Source organism: Felis catus, chromosome A3 (genome assembly GCF_018350175.1).
Source record: "Felis catus isolate Fca126 chromosome A3, F.catus_Fca126_mat1.0, whole genome shotgun sequence".
NCBI classification, from domain to species: domain Eukaryota; kingdom Metazoa; phylum Chordata; class Mammalia; order Carnivora; family Felidae; genus Felis; species Felis catus.
In genome coordinates this window covers 93,763,286-93,781,677 of record NC_058370.1, presented here as the reverse complement: position 1 = coordinate 93,781,677, position 18,392 = coordinate 93,763,286, and the positions used below count along the sequence as shown (strand labels likewise).

Sequence of the window (18,392 nt, the reverse complement as noted above, 5' to 3'; positions counted from 1 at the left end):
GAAATGTGCAGTTAGCTGAGCTACTTGAACTCCTCTGGGGGAAAACACTGATTTGTATTACAAAATGCAAAATATATGTTATGAGATCTAGTTTATTACAAAATTCAAAATATATGTTATGAGATCTAGTTAACAAAATTCAGTCATTTTAGTAATCAGACATTTAATTTGTCAATTTCAGAATGCTTATTTTATTTCATAATTGCTTATTTTAAGTGATTTACAACTCACTTATCAAGAGTAAGATAAAGCGTTCTGTAGTACTAGTAAAGCCAAAAGATTTATTTCTCTTGTGTAATGTTAGGAATTTTCAGGCAATTTCTCTCCTTTTAAGTTGTAACAACAACAAAAAATCACTACAAAAATACTCTAGTGGATTTACAAAAATTATGTGAGTGAGGGAAGAAGGAATAATTCATGATTCAGATCAGAATTATGTTGAGCTAAAGGATTATTTGGGAAAATATATTCTTACTGATATTTTGACATGAAAGCTTCATAACACATGGCTTCCATCTGCTTGTTTTTATACTTGATGATCCTAAGGAAGAATCACCATCCAAATTCAGGAATCTCTTGAGTAAAGTACCTTGGCCATCAATCATGAGCATTGAAGCTTCTGGACAGGTGTCATATGTTAGGAAATTGAAACAGTGGTGAGTTTAGGTAATTTTATTATCTTTATTATATTGACTATAAATTAAAAAGGAAATTAGAAAGTAACTATACTTAGATATAAGATGGGTTTTTTTTTTGTCTTTTATGAATAATTTAGAAAAGCCCCCATGAAAGAAAGATAAAGATACTAACAACTAGGTTTTAATATTTTACAGATTTGGAAAATATATGAAAAAAGTGTACTCTATTGAACAAATGCAAGCTTAGTCCATAAAAAGGATTTATATTTTTGTCTTAATTTTCAGTGAGAAAAATAACTTCTTTAAAGAGACATTATATTTTTTATGTACACTGGTATCTCATTTAAAAAATGTATAGATATCATTAAAGTTCAGATTTTTTTTGTTAATATAGTCAAGAAAGTGCAAATCAGATCCATGTTTCTATTTATTCTGGTTTTATTAGTTCAAAATAGACAAATAATAGTTACCAGCATGTTAAGGGGTGCCTGGGTGGCTCAATCTGTTAAGAGTCTGACTTCGGCTGAGGTCATGATCTCAAAGTTCATGAGCCCCACATCTGGCTGTCATAGCCAAGCCCACTTGGGATCCTGTCTCCCCTTCTCTCTCTTTCCCTACCCTGCTCATGCTCTCTCTTTCTCTCTCCCTCAAAAATTAATAAAAATTTAAACAATTAAATTAAAAAAATAGTTACCAGCATGTGAAGAATATTGATAAGTTTAAATTTCATTATACCCCATTATTAACCAATTATAAACATTAAAAAGGAATATAATAAGTTATATGGAAGTGTAATGTAGAAGTATAATAAGTTAATATAGAATATAAACAAGATTAAATTTAAAGTCATATTTGGATTGACTGATATGTATCTATCTAAGATGCTCTAATAGTGAATGGGGTACCTAGCTGGCTTGGTAGGTAGAGCACGTGACTTGATTTCAGGGCCATAAGTTCAAGCCCCACATTGGACATAGAGCATACTATAAATAAGTAGGTAAGTAAGTAAGTAAATCAATTAATCAATCAATCAGATTTTAAAAATTCTCTGATGAATTCAGTAAGCACATTATTGGAATATATGTTTTTTGAACAATCTGAATTCAGATTAATAAGATTAACATGGAGGGAAGCAGGAAGGCCATTTGGCTTTACTGACAGTTTTAAAGATAAATAATAATTCTATAGGCAGTATGTCCATAGAGTTCTGCTGTCTCTCAACTGGCAGATGATTTATTATTTGGACATGTCTTCCCGTGATATTAAAATTTTGTTTCAGAATAAGAAATATGATCAGTTCCCCATGTGTCTTTAAAACAATGGAGACCTAAAACCAGTTTGAATTCCTTTGGTTCATTTTTCAGTTGCATGTGTCTAAGAACATCCACTCCTCCCCATGCTTGTAGGGTATGGAGTTGTAAGTTGCTCTTTGGTTCTGACAGGCTGCTGTTCTGAAGAATGTGGCTATTTATTTCATCAAGGAATTTTTCCAGGCTACTAAACTTCCTAGTCTTGGAATGATTTTTTTATTACATAGCTGACCTTTCAACTGTCTAACCCCTAAACAATTTTCCCTTCTCAAAATTGTTCTCACTGTGTTATTCATTTTCCTTCTCTTAATATATGCACTTTCCAAGAGCATGGCAAAGGTAGATGGAGGAGGGAGAAGCTACATGTGTGAATTCATGATCCATAAAAAATATTTTCCAAAATGATTATATCTTTCCTGCAGTAGTAAGTAAAGATGTCATCCCAGTTCCAGTAGTGACTGTTTTTTTCACTCCGTGTACATCATTTAGCTATATTATTATGTAAATTTGCTATACCACTAGTAATTAGAGATTCTAGGATTTTTTCCTCTTTTTAATTTTGCTATTAAAATATCAAAAGCTGATATGATGAGACCATAGTCAGTACATACAAATTTAGCTTCTCAGGGTGCCTGGGTGGCTCAGTCGGTTAAGCATCTGACTCTTGGTTTCAGCTCAGGTCATGATCTCACAATTCGTGGGACTGAGCCCTAATTCTGGCTCTGCACTGACAACGTGGAGCATGCTTGGGATTCTCGATCTCCCTCCCTGTCTCTGCGTACTCCTGCACCCCCCTCCCCGCCCCCGGCTTGTGCTCTCTCCCTCTCTCTCTGTCTCTCAAAAATAAATAAATAAATTTAAAAAACATTAGCTTCTCAAGCTAAGACTGCTTGGAATTTTCTAAATGTTTAGACAGTATTTTATATGTTGCTAAAAGCTAAAGATAATGCAAACCTAAACACTGTAACAGGAATTACCCTTTTAAGAATGTCCAGTCCAAGAATCATCCTTCTACTGAGGCCTTGCAGACTTCCCACTAATACCATTTTTATAGGCCAAGAAAAAAGAATTTTTTTGAGTCTGATCATGCACATACAGATTTTCTTCATAGAATTAAAAGAGAGGCTTTATGTAAGATTTCTCATCTGTTTGAACACAATTCTCTCACTCTAGCATTGATTTTTAATTAAGTTTTTTAAATTTTAATTCCAGTATACTTAACATACAGTATTGTATTAGTTTTAGGTGTATTGAGCATTGATTTTAATGGACAAAGGCAGTTTAAAAGGAAGAGCCATCATTTAAGGAGATGCTAATGAATGACAGCATGCACACACAAACTACTGATATTAAAATGTATTATTATTTGTATTAATGTTAACCCCTATTACAAAGTGATCTTGGCATTCAATCACTGGAACGATTTAGCCTCACTCTTTTTGATTTATTCAATTCATAGGTGTACCTCTAGAACAAAATTTTAAATCATCAAGGAAGACTTTGCTCAATTTTTGCAAGGATTTGGTTTTGGGCATCCTCTATGATGTTGCCCTTCCTGGTTCCAAAATTCTCAGTTCTGCTAAGGGCTTCCTAGTATCAAAATTTTGTATCAATAGAGAAAAAACAAAAATTCAGAAACAAAACAAAGTGAATGCCAACCATTACTTCCTGAAAAATAGTTTAAAATTAGTCACAGATAACTTCAAGTTATTACCTATGAAAAAAAGGGATAGTGTGTATGGACCATGTTGGTGTCCCAATCATAAGTTGAGGTGTGCATAAGGAATCCTGTGTCTTTTGCTTTGGTAAGCAATTATGCTTTTTTCAAAGTGGAATATAAAACAGTATGGATATTCAAGGAATTATTGGACTTTTAAAATCATATTACATAAGTACTTGTTTACCTGCTTTAGAACTAATAAATATGTTTTAAATTCTCTTCATAATATTACTATTTTCTCACATTATTGCCGTTTTACTCTGTTTGGAATCATACAATTTATGAGTCTAGATTGTTTAAAGCACTTGTTTCATGAAAACAGTGCTCTGTGTAGTAAAGAGAATAATTACAAAAATAATCATTATGGGCTGTGTTCTCCACGAGTTTGAAATATTAATGGACAGAAAAAACATAAGGAAGATTACTTAGGGAAGAAGATTTCCTACTGATAGATGTCAGTCAGGGGTGCAAAATGAGGCAGGGAGTAGGACCTGGGTGGTAAGAACTTAAAATACAATTTTTTCCTGAAGCCATATCTTACTTAATGGGAAAACAATTAGAAAAATGGTACAGTTTGCAAAGGGGTGATATTTGCAGGCATAAGAATTGTAAAAGAGGGGTGTCTGGGTGGCCCAGTTGGTTAAGCATCTAACTTCAGCTCAGGTCATTATCTCATGGTTTGTGAGTTTGAACCCCACATCAGGCTCTCTGCTAGCAGCCCAGAACCCACTTCAGATCCTCTGTTCCCCACTCTCTTCCCTTCCCCCTGTTCATGCTCTCTCTCTCTCTCAGTCTCTCAAAAATAAACATTTAAAGATATTAAAAAAAATTGTAAAAGAATGAAAATATTATCTTTCTTTGTACACAATATCTTTATCACTGGTTATTTTTGGTTGTTCATATATAGTAACTGAAAAGAAAAAATAATTCACTAATATAATAGAATGTAACATCAACATAAAAACTCAACCACTATCATATAGATAAGCAGTAAAAATTAAAAGATATAATGGAAGAGAAGTGTGTATTTACCATGACCACAATAAACAAACAAACAAACAAACAAATAAATATTCAGGAATATACTTAATGAAATTGGGTAACCAATCAGATATTACAACTGGAAATTTGTACCTTTTGACCACTTTCATCCATCTTGCCCACCCACCAGCTCTAGCAACTACCGACCTATTCTCAGTATTAATCTGTATCTGATTTAAGGTTTTTTAGATACCACTCATAAGTGAGTTAATCCTTGTCTTTCTCTGTCTGACTGATATCACTATTATTTCATTATGGCATAAAGTCCTCAAGTTCTATCCAAGTTGTCTCAAACGGCAGGATTTTCTTCTTTCTCATGACTGAATAACATTCCATTGTGTGTATACGTATCTTCTTTATTCATTTATGGGCACTTAATTGTTTCCATATCTTAGCTATTGTGAATAAGGATGCAATGAACAAGATAATGTTGATATCTCTTTGAGATCCTGTTTTCATTTCCTTTGGATATATATCCAGAAGTGGAATTGCCAGATCATAATGTAATTTGATTTTTAATCTTTTGAGGAAATTTTATACTGTTTTCATAGTGGCTGTATAAATTGACATTCCCACCATCAGTGCACATGGGTTCCCTTTTCTCCATATCCTCACCCACTCTTGTTAAGTCTTGTCTTTTTGATGCTAGCCATTCCAACATTGGTAAATAATATATCATTGTGGTTTTGATTTACATTTCCCTGATTATCACATTTTCACATATCTGTTATCGTTATCTATTTGGATATCTTCTTTGGAAAATTGTTGATTCAGGTCCTTTGCCTATTTCTAATTTGATTTTGTGGGGTTTTTTTGTTGTCGTTGTTTTGTTTTTTTGCTATTTAGTTATATGAGTTCTTTATATATTTCAGATACTAACCCCATGTCAGGTATATGATTTGCAAATATTGTCTCTTATTTGCGGGCTATCTTTCCTTTTTTAAAAATTGTTTCTGGTGATTTTATGTATGGAAAATACTAAAATCTACCCTGAAAGACTGTTAGAACTAATCAACAAATTCACTAAAGTTGCAGAATCCAATATCAACATAACAGAAGACAGGTGTTTTCTATGCACCAAGAAAGAAATATCTGAAAAAGAAATGAAAACAATCCCATTCACAATACCATCAAAAATAATAAAATACTTATGGATAAATTTCAACAAGGGAGTAAAAGATCTATAGACTGAATGCTATAAGAATTTGATAAAATAAATTCAAGAAGACACAAACAAATGGAAATTTATCCTGTGTTCATTGACAAAAAATTAATATTTTTAAAATGAATGTCCACACTACCAGAAGCAATCTATATATTCAATGCAATCTCTAGCAAAATCCCAATGGTACTTTTCAGAGAAATAGAAAAAATAATCCTAAAATTTGCATGGAAGGAAAGAAGACCCTGGATAACCAAAGCAATTTGAGAAAGAGAAAAACTGAAGGCATCACACTTCCTGATTTCAAACTACACTACAAACCTTTTGTAATATAAATAGTATGGCACTGTCATAAAAAATAGATGCATACACAAATGGAACTGATTTGAGCCTAAATATAAACCCCCACATATACGGTCAACTAATATTTGACAAGGGAGCCAAGAGAACTCGATGAGGAAAGGAGAGTCTCTTCAATAATAGGAAAACTGGATGATAACATACAGAAGAATGGAATTGGATTGTATCTTACATCCCTCACAAAAATTAACTAAAAATGAATTAAATACTTTGACATATGACCTGAAACCAATAAAACCCATATGGAAAAAAACAAAACAAAAACAGGGAAAACATTTCTTGTTATTGGTCCTGGCAATGATTTTTTGCATTATTTAATTTTTTTAATTGAGATGAAATCCATATAACTATTAACCATTTCCAAATGAACAGATATTCATTTATTTATCATTTATTCATTTATATTATCTTTTAATATCTTCACAATGTTGTGCAACCACTATCTCTATTTAATTCCAAAACATTTTCATCTCACCAAAAGGAATCACTATACCATTAAGCAGTTACTCATTTTACCCAATGCCCCAGCTTCTGGAAACCACCACTGTGCTTTCTATCTCTATGGTTTTATCTATTATGGATATATCACATAAATGGAATTGTTGGAGTGCAAGAATTCCTGCCCTCTTCAAGGGTCCTTCTAGCTGGTCTAAGAGTCAAATTTACATGAGACAGATTAACAGGAGAAAATCAAGTTTAATGTACATATGGAGAATCCACACATACATGGAAATTTCAAAGACAATCAGGCAAAGCGAGGTATATATGTCATTCTGAATTAAGGAGAGGAGGCAGTGGTCTGGGACTTCAGAGGAAAGAAATGCAGTTCATAGGATGAGAAGAAGAAGAACAGATGTTTAGTAATTAGATTTTTGCCCTGGCATACATAGGGGTCACTCCGATAAAATTTATCTCAGCTATAACCTTTACTTTGGGAAAGATCTCCAATTTAGATTCTTCTATACAGTTAAGGGAGGGCAAAGGTTTCTCTTTAGCCCATAGGCCTCCATTGCCTTCAGCTCAGAATAATCTTCATGCTGAAAAAGGCCCATCCTGGGGCAGCCTGCCTTTAGGCCCTACAGAATCATACAGTATGTAAACTTTTGTGTGTGGCTTCTTACGTAATGTTTTGGAGATTCATCCACATTGCAACACTCACTTCTTTCCTTTTTATGGCTGAATAATACCTCTTTCATTGATAGACATTTGGTTTGTTTAACTTTTGGCTACTGTAAATAATGCTGTTATGAACATGCCTGTGAATGTATTTGCTGGGGTACTTACTTTCAGTTCTTTTGGACATATTCCTACACATTTAATGACTGGGTCATATGGGAATTTAAAGTATAACTTGAAAATCCACAAAATTGCTTTCCAAGTAGCTGCACCATTTTACATTTTCACCAGCAATGTATGAGGATTCCAATTTTCCACATCTTAACAAATACTTTACATGTATGGTTTTCTTTTTTTATTATTATGGTCATCCCAAAGAATATGAAGTGGGGTATGAAGTGAATTTTCTTCTAATGGGTCTTGATTTGCCTTTCCATAACAATTAATGATGCTAAACATCTTTTTATATGATTATTGGCTACTTGTATATTTTCTTTGGAGAAATGTTTATCTAAGTTCTTTGCTCTTTTCTCTAATTGAAGAATTTACCTTTTTGTTGTTGAGTTGTGAAAAGGCAAGTTTCCAATTCTCCCTTCTTAATTCTACTCAGTTTACAAATATAATAGGAATGAGGAAACACAAACCTAAAAAGTAAAAAATTCTCAACTGTAACAAAACATTCTATAATCATTGAAATGAAAGTAGAGCAAATGAAGAGCTATAGACAGTATTAAATATGTGCCAGATATTATTCACATTTAGTAAATATTACAACTATATTGTAGGTTCCTTTTGACAACGGTGGCATGAGAGCAGAGGTCTCTGTGTGGAGGAAACATGCTCAGGGAGAAATCATATCTTCTTTTTCTAGAATGGTTAAACGCCAATAAGATGATATATAAAAATGTTTAGCAATTTATAGCTTTAAGACTCATATCTCCAGGGGCACCTGGGTGGCTCAGTTGGTTAAGTGTCTGACTTCAGCTCATGTCATGATCTCACAGTTCCTGAGTTCGAGCCCCACGTTGGTCCCTGTGCTGACAGCTCAGAGCCTGGAGCCTGCTTTGGATTCTGTGTATCCCTCTTTCTGTGACCCTCCCCCACTCCTGCTCTGCCTCTCTAAATTAACTAATTAATTAATTTTATTTAAAAAAATTTTTTTTCAACGTTTATTTATTTTTAGGACAGAGAGAGACAGAGCATGAACAGGGGAGGGGCAGAGAGAGAGGGAGACACAGAATGGGAAACAGGCTCCAGGCTCTGAGCCATCAGCCCAGAGCCTGACGCGGGGCTCGAACTCACCGACCGCGAGATCGTGACCTGGCTGAAGTCGGACGCTTAACCGACTGCACCACCCAGGCGCCCCAATTAATTTTAAAAAACATTGAAAAAAAACTCGTATCTCTGGTGACATGGAAAACCAATGATTTCTTTTAATAGAGGTGCTATTTTTTCTAGTACCATAATTGAATCTAGTTATGGTCATATTTTAAATTTCATCATCACTACTTGAAAATGGTGACAATGAAGTGGCAGCGGTAGTAACCAAATGATCAACAAGTACAAATCATGAAAGAATTACCACACACTTAGGAAATAACTTGCTACTTTAAATATTCACTAACTTTGTGAGATAATTGAATATGACACTAGAAATAGGTTCATTATATCCCAGGTTAACTGACTTTAATGTAGTCATTGAGAGTGGTTGATATGGGAATTAGTAATGCCAGATGGGAGAGTAATAGTTATAAAACATGAGAGAAGTAGTACTAAAAGTAAAAAAAAAATCAGTGGTAGAAATGGTGAAAATACATGTTATTTTGAAAATAATTAAAATACAGGAGAATATATAAAATATTTATATATATATATATATATTCTTTATACACACACACAAAATTATCAGTGTTGATGTATATGGATCTTACATTATTTTTCTTAAATAAAAATCAACCACAAAACATAAAAACCTGTGTAAGTAGTGATGTTAAATTGGGGATAAAGCAGCAAATCCTGGGGAGAAAAAATGGTAAATTTTCTAGTAACATGCTCTTCAAAAATCACTGTGTCCAAACAGAAGTAATCACACTGTCTATAAAGCTTGCTCCTGTATTCTCTCTGTTAATGTTACCATGATCTTCCTAAACAGAAATATTGCCATTTTCATACTTATACACCCCAAAACTATAAGTCACTGTATTTTGTCAAAACTTTTTTCTTTAACATCCTTGAATTTATCTTATTTCCATTTCTATTGTCTTTCCCTTAGTTCAAATAACCGTATCTCATCTCAGTTACTACAACTGCCGTGTAAAACTTTTCCCTAGTATTACTCTCCTTTATACTTTTCTCTGCTGATGCAGTTAACTTTCTAAGATGCAAAATTGCTCATGTCACTCTCCTGCTAGATTAATGGCTATGATAGTTTAGATTTTAAAACACAATTGTTTCCATTTATGCTCTATGCAACCTGCACCTTCAGTTGACACCCTAACTGACAATATATTAAACAACTCATGGATGAAATTTCCAAGTATCTCAAACGTGATTGCTGGAAGATGCAGGGTTCTCTGTAGGGACAGGAGGATCCTTTAAAAAAAAAAAAGAAAGAAGATCAACTAAAACAATGGACAACTAACTTTCTTTACTAACTAAAAACACCAAAATGTGTTTTCAAACCTATTTAATATATATATTGTCTTCCTTAAATGTCCAAAATAAAAAAATGATACTGCTATCAAAATGAAAATCTCTAGAAGATTCAGAAATTCTATAAATCATTTATTTATTAGCTACACTCCATCTGTCTTTGTAATGCACACAGATTCTTTTCTACTCTACTTTTCAGTGCTTCTCTTCGACTTTATACCCACACTTAGTGGAGAATCCAAATTGAGGCTAGGACAGAGAAAACCTGTAAGGTCCTCACAATCCTTCTTCCCTGTGCATTTTCTTTACTCATAATTTTGAGGTATTATATATCATACTGAGAGACCAGTGTTTAAAAAATTCTAGAGTAGAGTGTTAAACGAAGAAACTTGATGAAGTTGTCAGAGCATATTAAATGTCAAAACAGGGAAACAAACTTAGGTTAGATGAATTATAGTCACAGCCTAATGCTGTACCACCTTTTTAGAAACAAGGGTATATAGTTCGTAATATTTAAGATTCAAATGCTTACATTTTAATAAATCTTTACATTGTATTTATCACTAATGGTGTTGTTTTCATTATTAAAAATACCGTTACTTTAGAAGTCTTCTGCAGTGACTAGTAGCTACAATATGTTTGCAATTCTGATAGATTATATTGAACAATATGTCAATAATGTTTGAATAAGGTCTAATGAGCTTTATGGGTAGATTTGAATATTGATTTAAAATCAATTTAAAATCATTTAAAATGGTGGTGCCTGGATGGCTCAGATAGTTAAGCGTCCAACTCTTGATTTCAGCTCAGGTCAATGTCTCATAGTTAGTGAGACCTTGGGATTCTCTCTCTCCCTCTCTCTCTGACCCTCCCCCACTCATGTACACTCTCTCTCTCTCTCTCTCAAAATAAATAAATAAACTAAACAAAATAAAAATAGTGGACTTTTATACTTGGATGAAAGGATAATGTATTCCACCAAAAGTCCATAGTAAATTTTAAGTGTCAGCAAACAATTTATGGATGTACTAGATATAAACAGATGGAAATAGAGAGGGACAATAAACACTCTGGTCTTATGATCCGATAAAATAAAAACATCCTTTTAATACCAAAGAAATGGAAATTATTTAATAGTGTCTCACAATAGAAACAGAAAAAGGCCAATCATTGGTATATACAAATGACATTCATTCTGGTATATTGCCGAAATAGTGCATTCTTCTTGAGTTATAAGCAGAGTGCTTGTTGGCCTTTTTAAAAGCATGGTTGTACAGCTCTCTGACATATTTATAAAGGTGCACGTATCGGTCCATGTGTGCTCATGGCCAAATGGGAGAACTCTTCAAAGGGAAAAGTTTACACAGAGAATTACTCCTTCCATTTCATCACTCTTCTGAGCCTAAATATGGGGATAAATGAGCAAACCAGTATTGTGATCAGGAAATATACCTTCAGTCCTGACTTTCTTCAAAAAAAAAAAAAAAAGAACAAAATAATAAGCTTATAGTAATAATAAGAAATTCTTTAATCCAAATAAACTGATCTGATTGCATAAAACAATGATAACCACAAAAAGAATGGGAAATATTTTCAACATATTTGCTAATAAAATAATTGAAAATTTGTTGAATCCATTAAAATCTATTCCAGTTTTTTTCAGTCACCCCAGAATCTGTTCTTATGTAGAATTTTTTTAAACTGTCATAATAAATCAGAAAATTTGTCTGAATAGTTGAATATTTTTTCTCACAATGAAAAAATTTATGCTCTTGCAAATCATCTTTTCTCTCTATGACTTTACTCAAAAGAAAGTAGTCAAATAATAAATCAGATAGAGTCCAGAAACATACACTGTAAGTTTTATGAATTAAAAATATATAGCATATTTTATTTTTATAAATAAATGTATATATATACAATTACATAAAATATTTTGTTAAAGTATGGCATAAATATGTCATTCTAATATGACCAGGACCATCAGTTGCAATTGAAAGTAAAAGTTGCAATATATCAAAAATAAAAATATGGAAGTATAATTATATACATACATATAAAATTTAAGAGTTATCACCACAAATATACTAATGCTAATATTAGTGAATGTGCATTTGGTCTTTTTTTTAAAACAATTTTTTTTCTTATTTTTTTAAGTAGTCTCTTGTGCCTAGTGTGGGGCTTGAACTCACAACCCTGAGATCAAGAGTTGCATGTTCTACCAACTGAGCCAGTCAGGTGCCCCTGCATTTGGTCTTATAAATGTGAAGTTTTTCCTTGAATAGAAGTATTGGGAGAATAATAAAAATAAAAGGAATAATTTGCATAAATGTATAATATCTCATAAGTGTTTTTTATGTAAGGTAGTTTCCTTTGTTTATGTTTATTTATTTTGAGAGAGAGAGAGAGAGAGCAGAGGAGGGGCAATGAGAGAGAGAGGGAGAGAGAGAATTCCAAGCAGGCTCCATGCTGTTACTGCAGAGCTCAGCACAGGGCTTGATCCCACAAACCATGAGATCATGAATTGAGCCAAATTCAAGAGTCAGAGGCTTAACCAACTGATGCACCCTAGAGCCCCTCTCATAAGTGCTTTTAAGTAAATTGAAGAGTCCGGTGAGAATTGAGAAAGCATAATTACGAAAAACAAAAATGTAAAATTATATATAAAACATATAAAATATCTCATATATCACATTCTATAAAGAGCTACTAATGAATACAATGAATAGATAGATATACAAATGAACAAATTCATATGAACATCAACATACATATATATTGATGTTACATGTATGTCATATATATATATATATATATATATATATATCAAACTTATGCTAGTCAGTTAAAATGCAGTTCATTATTTTTGTTTTCCATTTTCCATTTTCCTCCATCACTGTTAATTCCATTATGTATGTAAATCTATTATCTATCTATCATCTATCTATCTATCCTCTCTCTCTTTCTCTCTCTCTCAAACATTAACTTGCTTCCAAATGTCCACCCTGTACAGACAGGCAAACTCAGGAAAGTGTCACCTCTCTCCCCATCCTTTATCATCTGTCCCTTCCTCATCCTTGGCATCCCATTGCCACACACCCTTGTGGGAAAACATCCCATCAATTTATTCTTTCTATAGTCCTTTTGCACACATGAACAAATGCAGGTATTTTGTCTGATATATTGGGTTTGGGGATGAATTATGTACCCTCAAAATCCGTACGTTGAAGCTGTAAGCAGCTGTATCTCAAAAGGAGACTGCCTTTGGAAATAGTGCCTTCAAAAGGTAATTAAGTTTAAATGAGGTCATACGGGTGGACCCTAATCCAATTTTACTGATATCTCTATAAAAAGAGAAAGCTTGGGCACACTAAGTGACACTAACGATGTGCATACACAGAGGAAAAACCGTGTGAGGACACAGCAAGAAGGAGGTCATCTGAAAGCCAAGCAGAGAGGCCTTGGAGAAAGTAAAGCTGCCGACACCTTAATTTGGAACTAGCCTTCTTAGAACTGTGAAAAAATAAATTTCTGTTATTTACTTCGCAGTCTGTGGTATTTTGTTATGGCATCCCTAGCAAATTAATATACATAGTTATAAAGAATTTATTATATGTCTATACTCAGAGATTTCTATTTAAATTTACAGAAAAGAATATTTATCGGGGATCATTTAATTGTTAATCTGGGGAAACAATCTGAATATGTAAAAATGGAATAATTGCTGTTAAAGTGTATTACAGCCAGTGGATGAAATTTTATATAGCGATTATTAAAATAAGTTTAGATGAATACTCACAAAATACTTATGGCCTTTTGTGCTACTTGGTTTTGAAATCTTTACTTGGAAAAACAAGCACACGTGCAATTGCAAATGAGCAGAAAGACAGCATTTGTGGTTTTGATGTGTCATGCTATTTCCTCTATTCTAAAATCTATACAAAACTCAAAGCTTTTTTTTCTGTCATTTTTATATCAAAGTCTTGTAAAAGTCCTGTCAGTATCTGCCTAGCCAAAGGCAAGAAGGCAGTCTGTGTCATATGGCAGGGATGCAGGGGATAATTACACGGAGCAGCAAGCAGCTGGAGAGCATTGCTCTGAATCTGTAGGAAAGGTACAGATGTGGTACAGGCTACACCAAGCCTATCAAACAAGGCACGAAGGAGTATATTTGCTATTTAGAATAGTCAAGTGATGGATGTGGGAAAAAAAGGTATACAGAAGTACCATATTTTCCTACCACCATTGCATAAATGACACCAGTTACTGACCTAAAGTAAAACTGGTCTTGTATTTCCAACAGAGCCAGATATGACTGAAGCAGTTTGATAGTGAAGACTATTTTCTATTTTCTGTACTACTAATCAGCGCAATTTCAGTGCTTGTATTTCCAAATATCAAGCCTGTTTCATGCTGCTGATAGCCAATGGAGGGTTGAGAAATAACTTTGCAAAGAAAACGGATTTGAAGGTAAAACTGGAAATTATATTGAATGGTTGTAGTCTCTATAAGTGAAAAGAAAATCCTTAAAAGGTGAAAAAAACATCTGTAGCTTTACTATAGAGATTAGAGTATCCACAGGAATAATCTAATAATTCCCAATCCAATAGTATATCCATTTCTGAAAGGAAAAAGAGAACATGGTCCAATTTGAAAATTTGAGGAGAGTTTTTAAAAAGGGGCTATTTTCAAAGGGATGAGTAGAGTTTAGGCAAACTGTAAAGTGTACTGTATCACTGAACTCGTAAGAGGTAGAAGAGTCTGTCACCACTCCATGATGGCAATGGGCAAGAGAAAATGAGAGTAATTAGAACTGGAAGGACAGGGTCATGTATAAAAGATGTCGTTGACAGGAGCTGTGAAGTCTACGATAATACATCCAGTAGGAAGCCAGAGGGCTAATTTCCCTGACCTCATGCTTCTATGTCCCTCAGATCTCCTAGTGGAAATGGCCATTGAATAAACCAAACTAGATGTCATGCGGAATGAAAGTTAATTTTATGTGTCAACTGGGCAATGCTATAGTACCTGATTTTTTGTCAAATACTGGTCTAAATGTTGCTGTGGAGGTATTTTTTAGAAATGATTAACATTCAAATCAGTAGACTTTGAGTAAAGCAGATTATCCTCCATAAAGTTGGTAGACTCCATCCAATTAGTCAATGACCTTTAAAGAAAAGACTGAGATGCCCCGGGAGGAAGTAATGCTACCTTTAAGACTACCTTCAAGTTAAGATTGCAACATTCTTGCCAGAATTTCCAGCCTACTGGTCAACCCTGCATATTTTGAAATTTCTAGCCCCCAATTTCTTAAAATCTCTCTCTCTTCCCTACCCACCCCACCCCCCCCCCCAGCCTCAGGGAGTACCAACCAACCAAATTCTTACATGCAGCATTTGTGTACAGGTCTTTGCATGCAGATATATCAAATTGGCTATAGTGGAAACAGTTTGAAATCTTCCAGGGAATACTAAAAGAATAATCAAAAATTTTGAGAGTTACTTGGCTGACAATAAGTAAACCCCGGGCTCAGACGAAGCTGACTTTCTGTTGTGCTAATGTAAGTGTTACAAGTCAAACCTCATTATTTTATAGTAATGATACAGCAGCAGCAGCACCTGGGAACTTGTTAGAAATTCAAATTTTCTGGCACCACCCCAGATGTAAGAATCAGCAAGTCTGGTGTTAGGGACTTAGGAATTTGTGTTTTCGCAAGTCCTCTGTGTAATTATAATGTGTACTTAAGTTAGAAAATCATGGTTAATTAGTAAAATTGGAAAACAAATGTATTTTAACATAGTGTAGCTTATGTTTATCATTCTTTTACTTAGTTTGTGATCATAATAAGAAATGAAAATTATCATGCCATTTAAGTATAGTCTATCAATAGTGTGTACTTTTAATAAATGATGAGTAATAAACTAGAATTGGGGAAACTAGCTAACTTTTGTTCCAGGCCTGTCACTGGAGATGCCACCAAAACCGTGGAGAAATATAAGAATATGACATATTAAGAACAATTTTTAATATGAGTGTCACTCTTGGAAAAAAAAAAAGGCAACCCTGACCTGCTATGTGAGAGAAATGGCAGTAGAGTGTGGAGGAGATCTAGGTGTCAAAATTGGAAATAAACATAACTATAGAACATGAGTGTCTGTGTGATCAAAAATTCCTGCTCAGTACTTGCAAACATGGTGGGGGGAAAAAAAAGGTATTTATAAAAGAAAACCAGTGCCTAAGCTCAGGATATATCAAGGCAGACTAGTACGTGGCCAGTGGTGGTGGCCAATCCCAAACTGTGCCATTGAGACTGTCTGCTTTAGGCTACATACCAGCTAACATTCACTAGAAGGACATGAGTGACCTGGACGTCCGCCACCCTCCTCAAATATATGTTAACTGCCAAAGTGGCTGATCTCATCAAGGGAAATGAACTAATGGAAGAATAATTAGATAATTGAAGAGTACAACCATTGTTACAACAAAAGTGACAAGCCGAATAGGCTTACAATAGATGAAAGAAAGCTACTGAGGACAGGAAGTTAGTACTTGCAATTATGAAGACTCACATGGAGCCACCAAGTGTAAAAAAAATGTAATATTTTAAATAAAAAAATAATACAGAACCAACAATAAATTATTGATCTGGAAGAGCTGGTTTAGAAACTCTTTTCTTAACAGAAAATGATACGGGTGTGGAAAATATAAAGTCAAATTTAAGATTCCTGGAAGATAGAAATAAAAATGTTAATATCTATATGGTAAAGACCCAGTGTTTTTTTTTTTAATTTGTGATTGAAATTTCTATTCTTAAGATGCCAGAGAAGTTTACATTAAATTAAGATTATAGACCATAACAATTATGAAAACTGAATTAAAAAATGGTATTTAAAGCCAGTAAGGAGTAATAATACCCTGGAGAAATAAAAGTCCATCTCAGACAACCTAAAACACCAGAATGCCAAACACAAACGTGAATGATGCCATCTGAGATCACCAGTCCCAAACTGGCCTAACCAGCGGCGTCTGAAATATGATGACTCTAGTTAGCACTACTATATGGTATATTTGACAGTTGCTAAGAAAGTAAATCCTAAAAGTTCTCATCACAAGGAAAAAACATATTTCTTTCTGTGTTTTGTTTTTGGTTAGTTGGTTACTATGTGAGGTGATGGATGTTAATAAAATGTATTGTGGAAATCATTTTGCAGTATATGTAAGTCACGTTATGATGCTATATGGCTTAAACATACACTGCTGTGTGTCAATTATACCTCAATAAAACCGAAAGAAAAAAAAATTAAATTTTGGTGTGATATAAGGAGAGTACCTATTCTGGAAAAAGCTTCACTGACTCCAACATGGCTAATATGCCAGAAGTCATACCTCTGTTTATAGAAAAGGAACCTAGCATTACGTATGCAAATATGTAATAATGGAAATTTCTTGACTGAGAAGGTGGTGTTATGAAAGGTGCTCAAAGAGAGCTTTACCAGGGCATAAATGTTCAATCACAAGGTGAAATAGAGAAAACAAAATATATACATGAGAAATTACATCCAAATAATATTCTTATAAATCACAATTTTGTCGTGGTTTGTTATACAGTAAACACTGATACAAAAGGACAATCACAGGGGCGCCTGGGTGGCTTGGTCAGTTAAGTGTCCGACTTCGGGACTTCGGCTCAGGTCATGATCTCACGGCCCGTGAGTTCGAGCCCCGCATCCGGCTCTGTGCTGACCGCTCAGAGCCTGCAGCCTGTTTCAGATTCTGTGTCTCCCTCTGTCTCTGCCCCTCCCCTGTTCATGCTCTGTCTCTCTCTGTCTCAAAAATAAATAAACGTTGAAAAAAAATTAAAAAAAAAAGGACAATCACATATAGCCATATTCAAAGTGGATGTACTATTTTACATTTTTTCCAATATTGTACAGATGTCCCAGTCCCTACACATCCTTGCCAACAAATGGTATAGTCATTTTTTTAATTTAGTCATTCTAATAAATGTGTAGTAGTATTTCCTTATGGCTTAACTTGTATGTCCCTAATGACTAATGATACTGAAGATCTCTTCATGTTCTCATTTGCCATCACTATGTTTTCTTTTGGTGAAGTGTCTTTTTAACTATTTTTTGCCTACTTTTTAATTGAGTTGTTTCCTTGCTACTGAGTTTTGAGGGTTCTTTATATGCCGTTCATGAGACCTATGATTTGCAAATAGTTTCATCCAACCTGTGGTTTGTCTTGTCAGTTTCTTAAGTTTCATTTGAAGAACAGAAGATTTTAATTTGATGAAGTCCAATTTATTAATATGTCATTTTATGGATTGTACTTTTGTGGCTCTATCTGAGAAATTTTAGCCTAACCCAGAATTTTTCTCCCACTCAGGGCCT

At 33.9% G+C, this 18,392-nt stretch overlaps 1 long non-coding RNA gene across 2 annotated transcripts in view; it reads left to right on the top strand.

The window, feature by feature from the left end:
* The window catches only part of LOC123384509, a 472,056-nt gene that overhangs the window by 331,301 nt on the left and 122,363 nt on the right, over window positions 1–18,392 (top strand). The gene's annotated exons all lie outside the window — the stretch shown is intronic.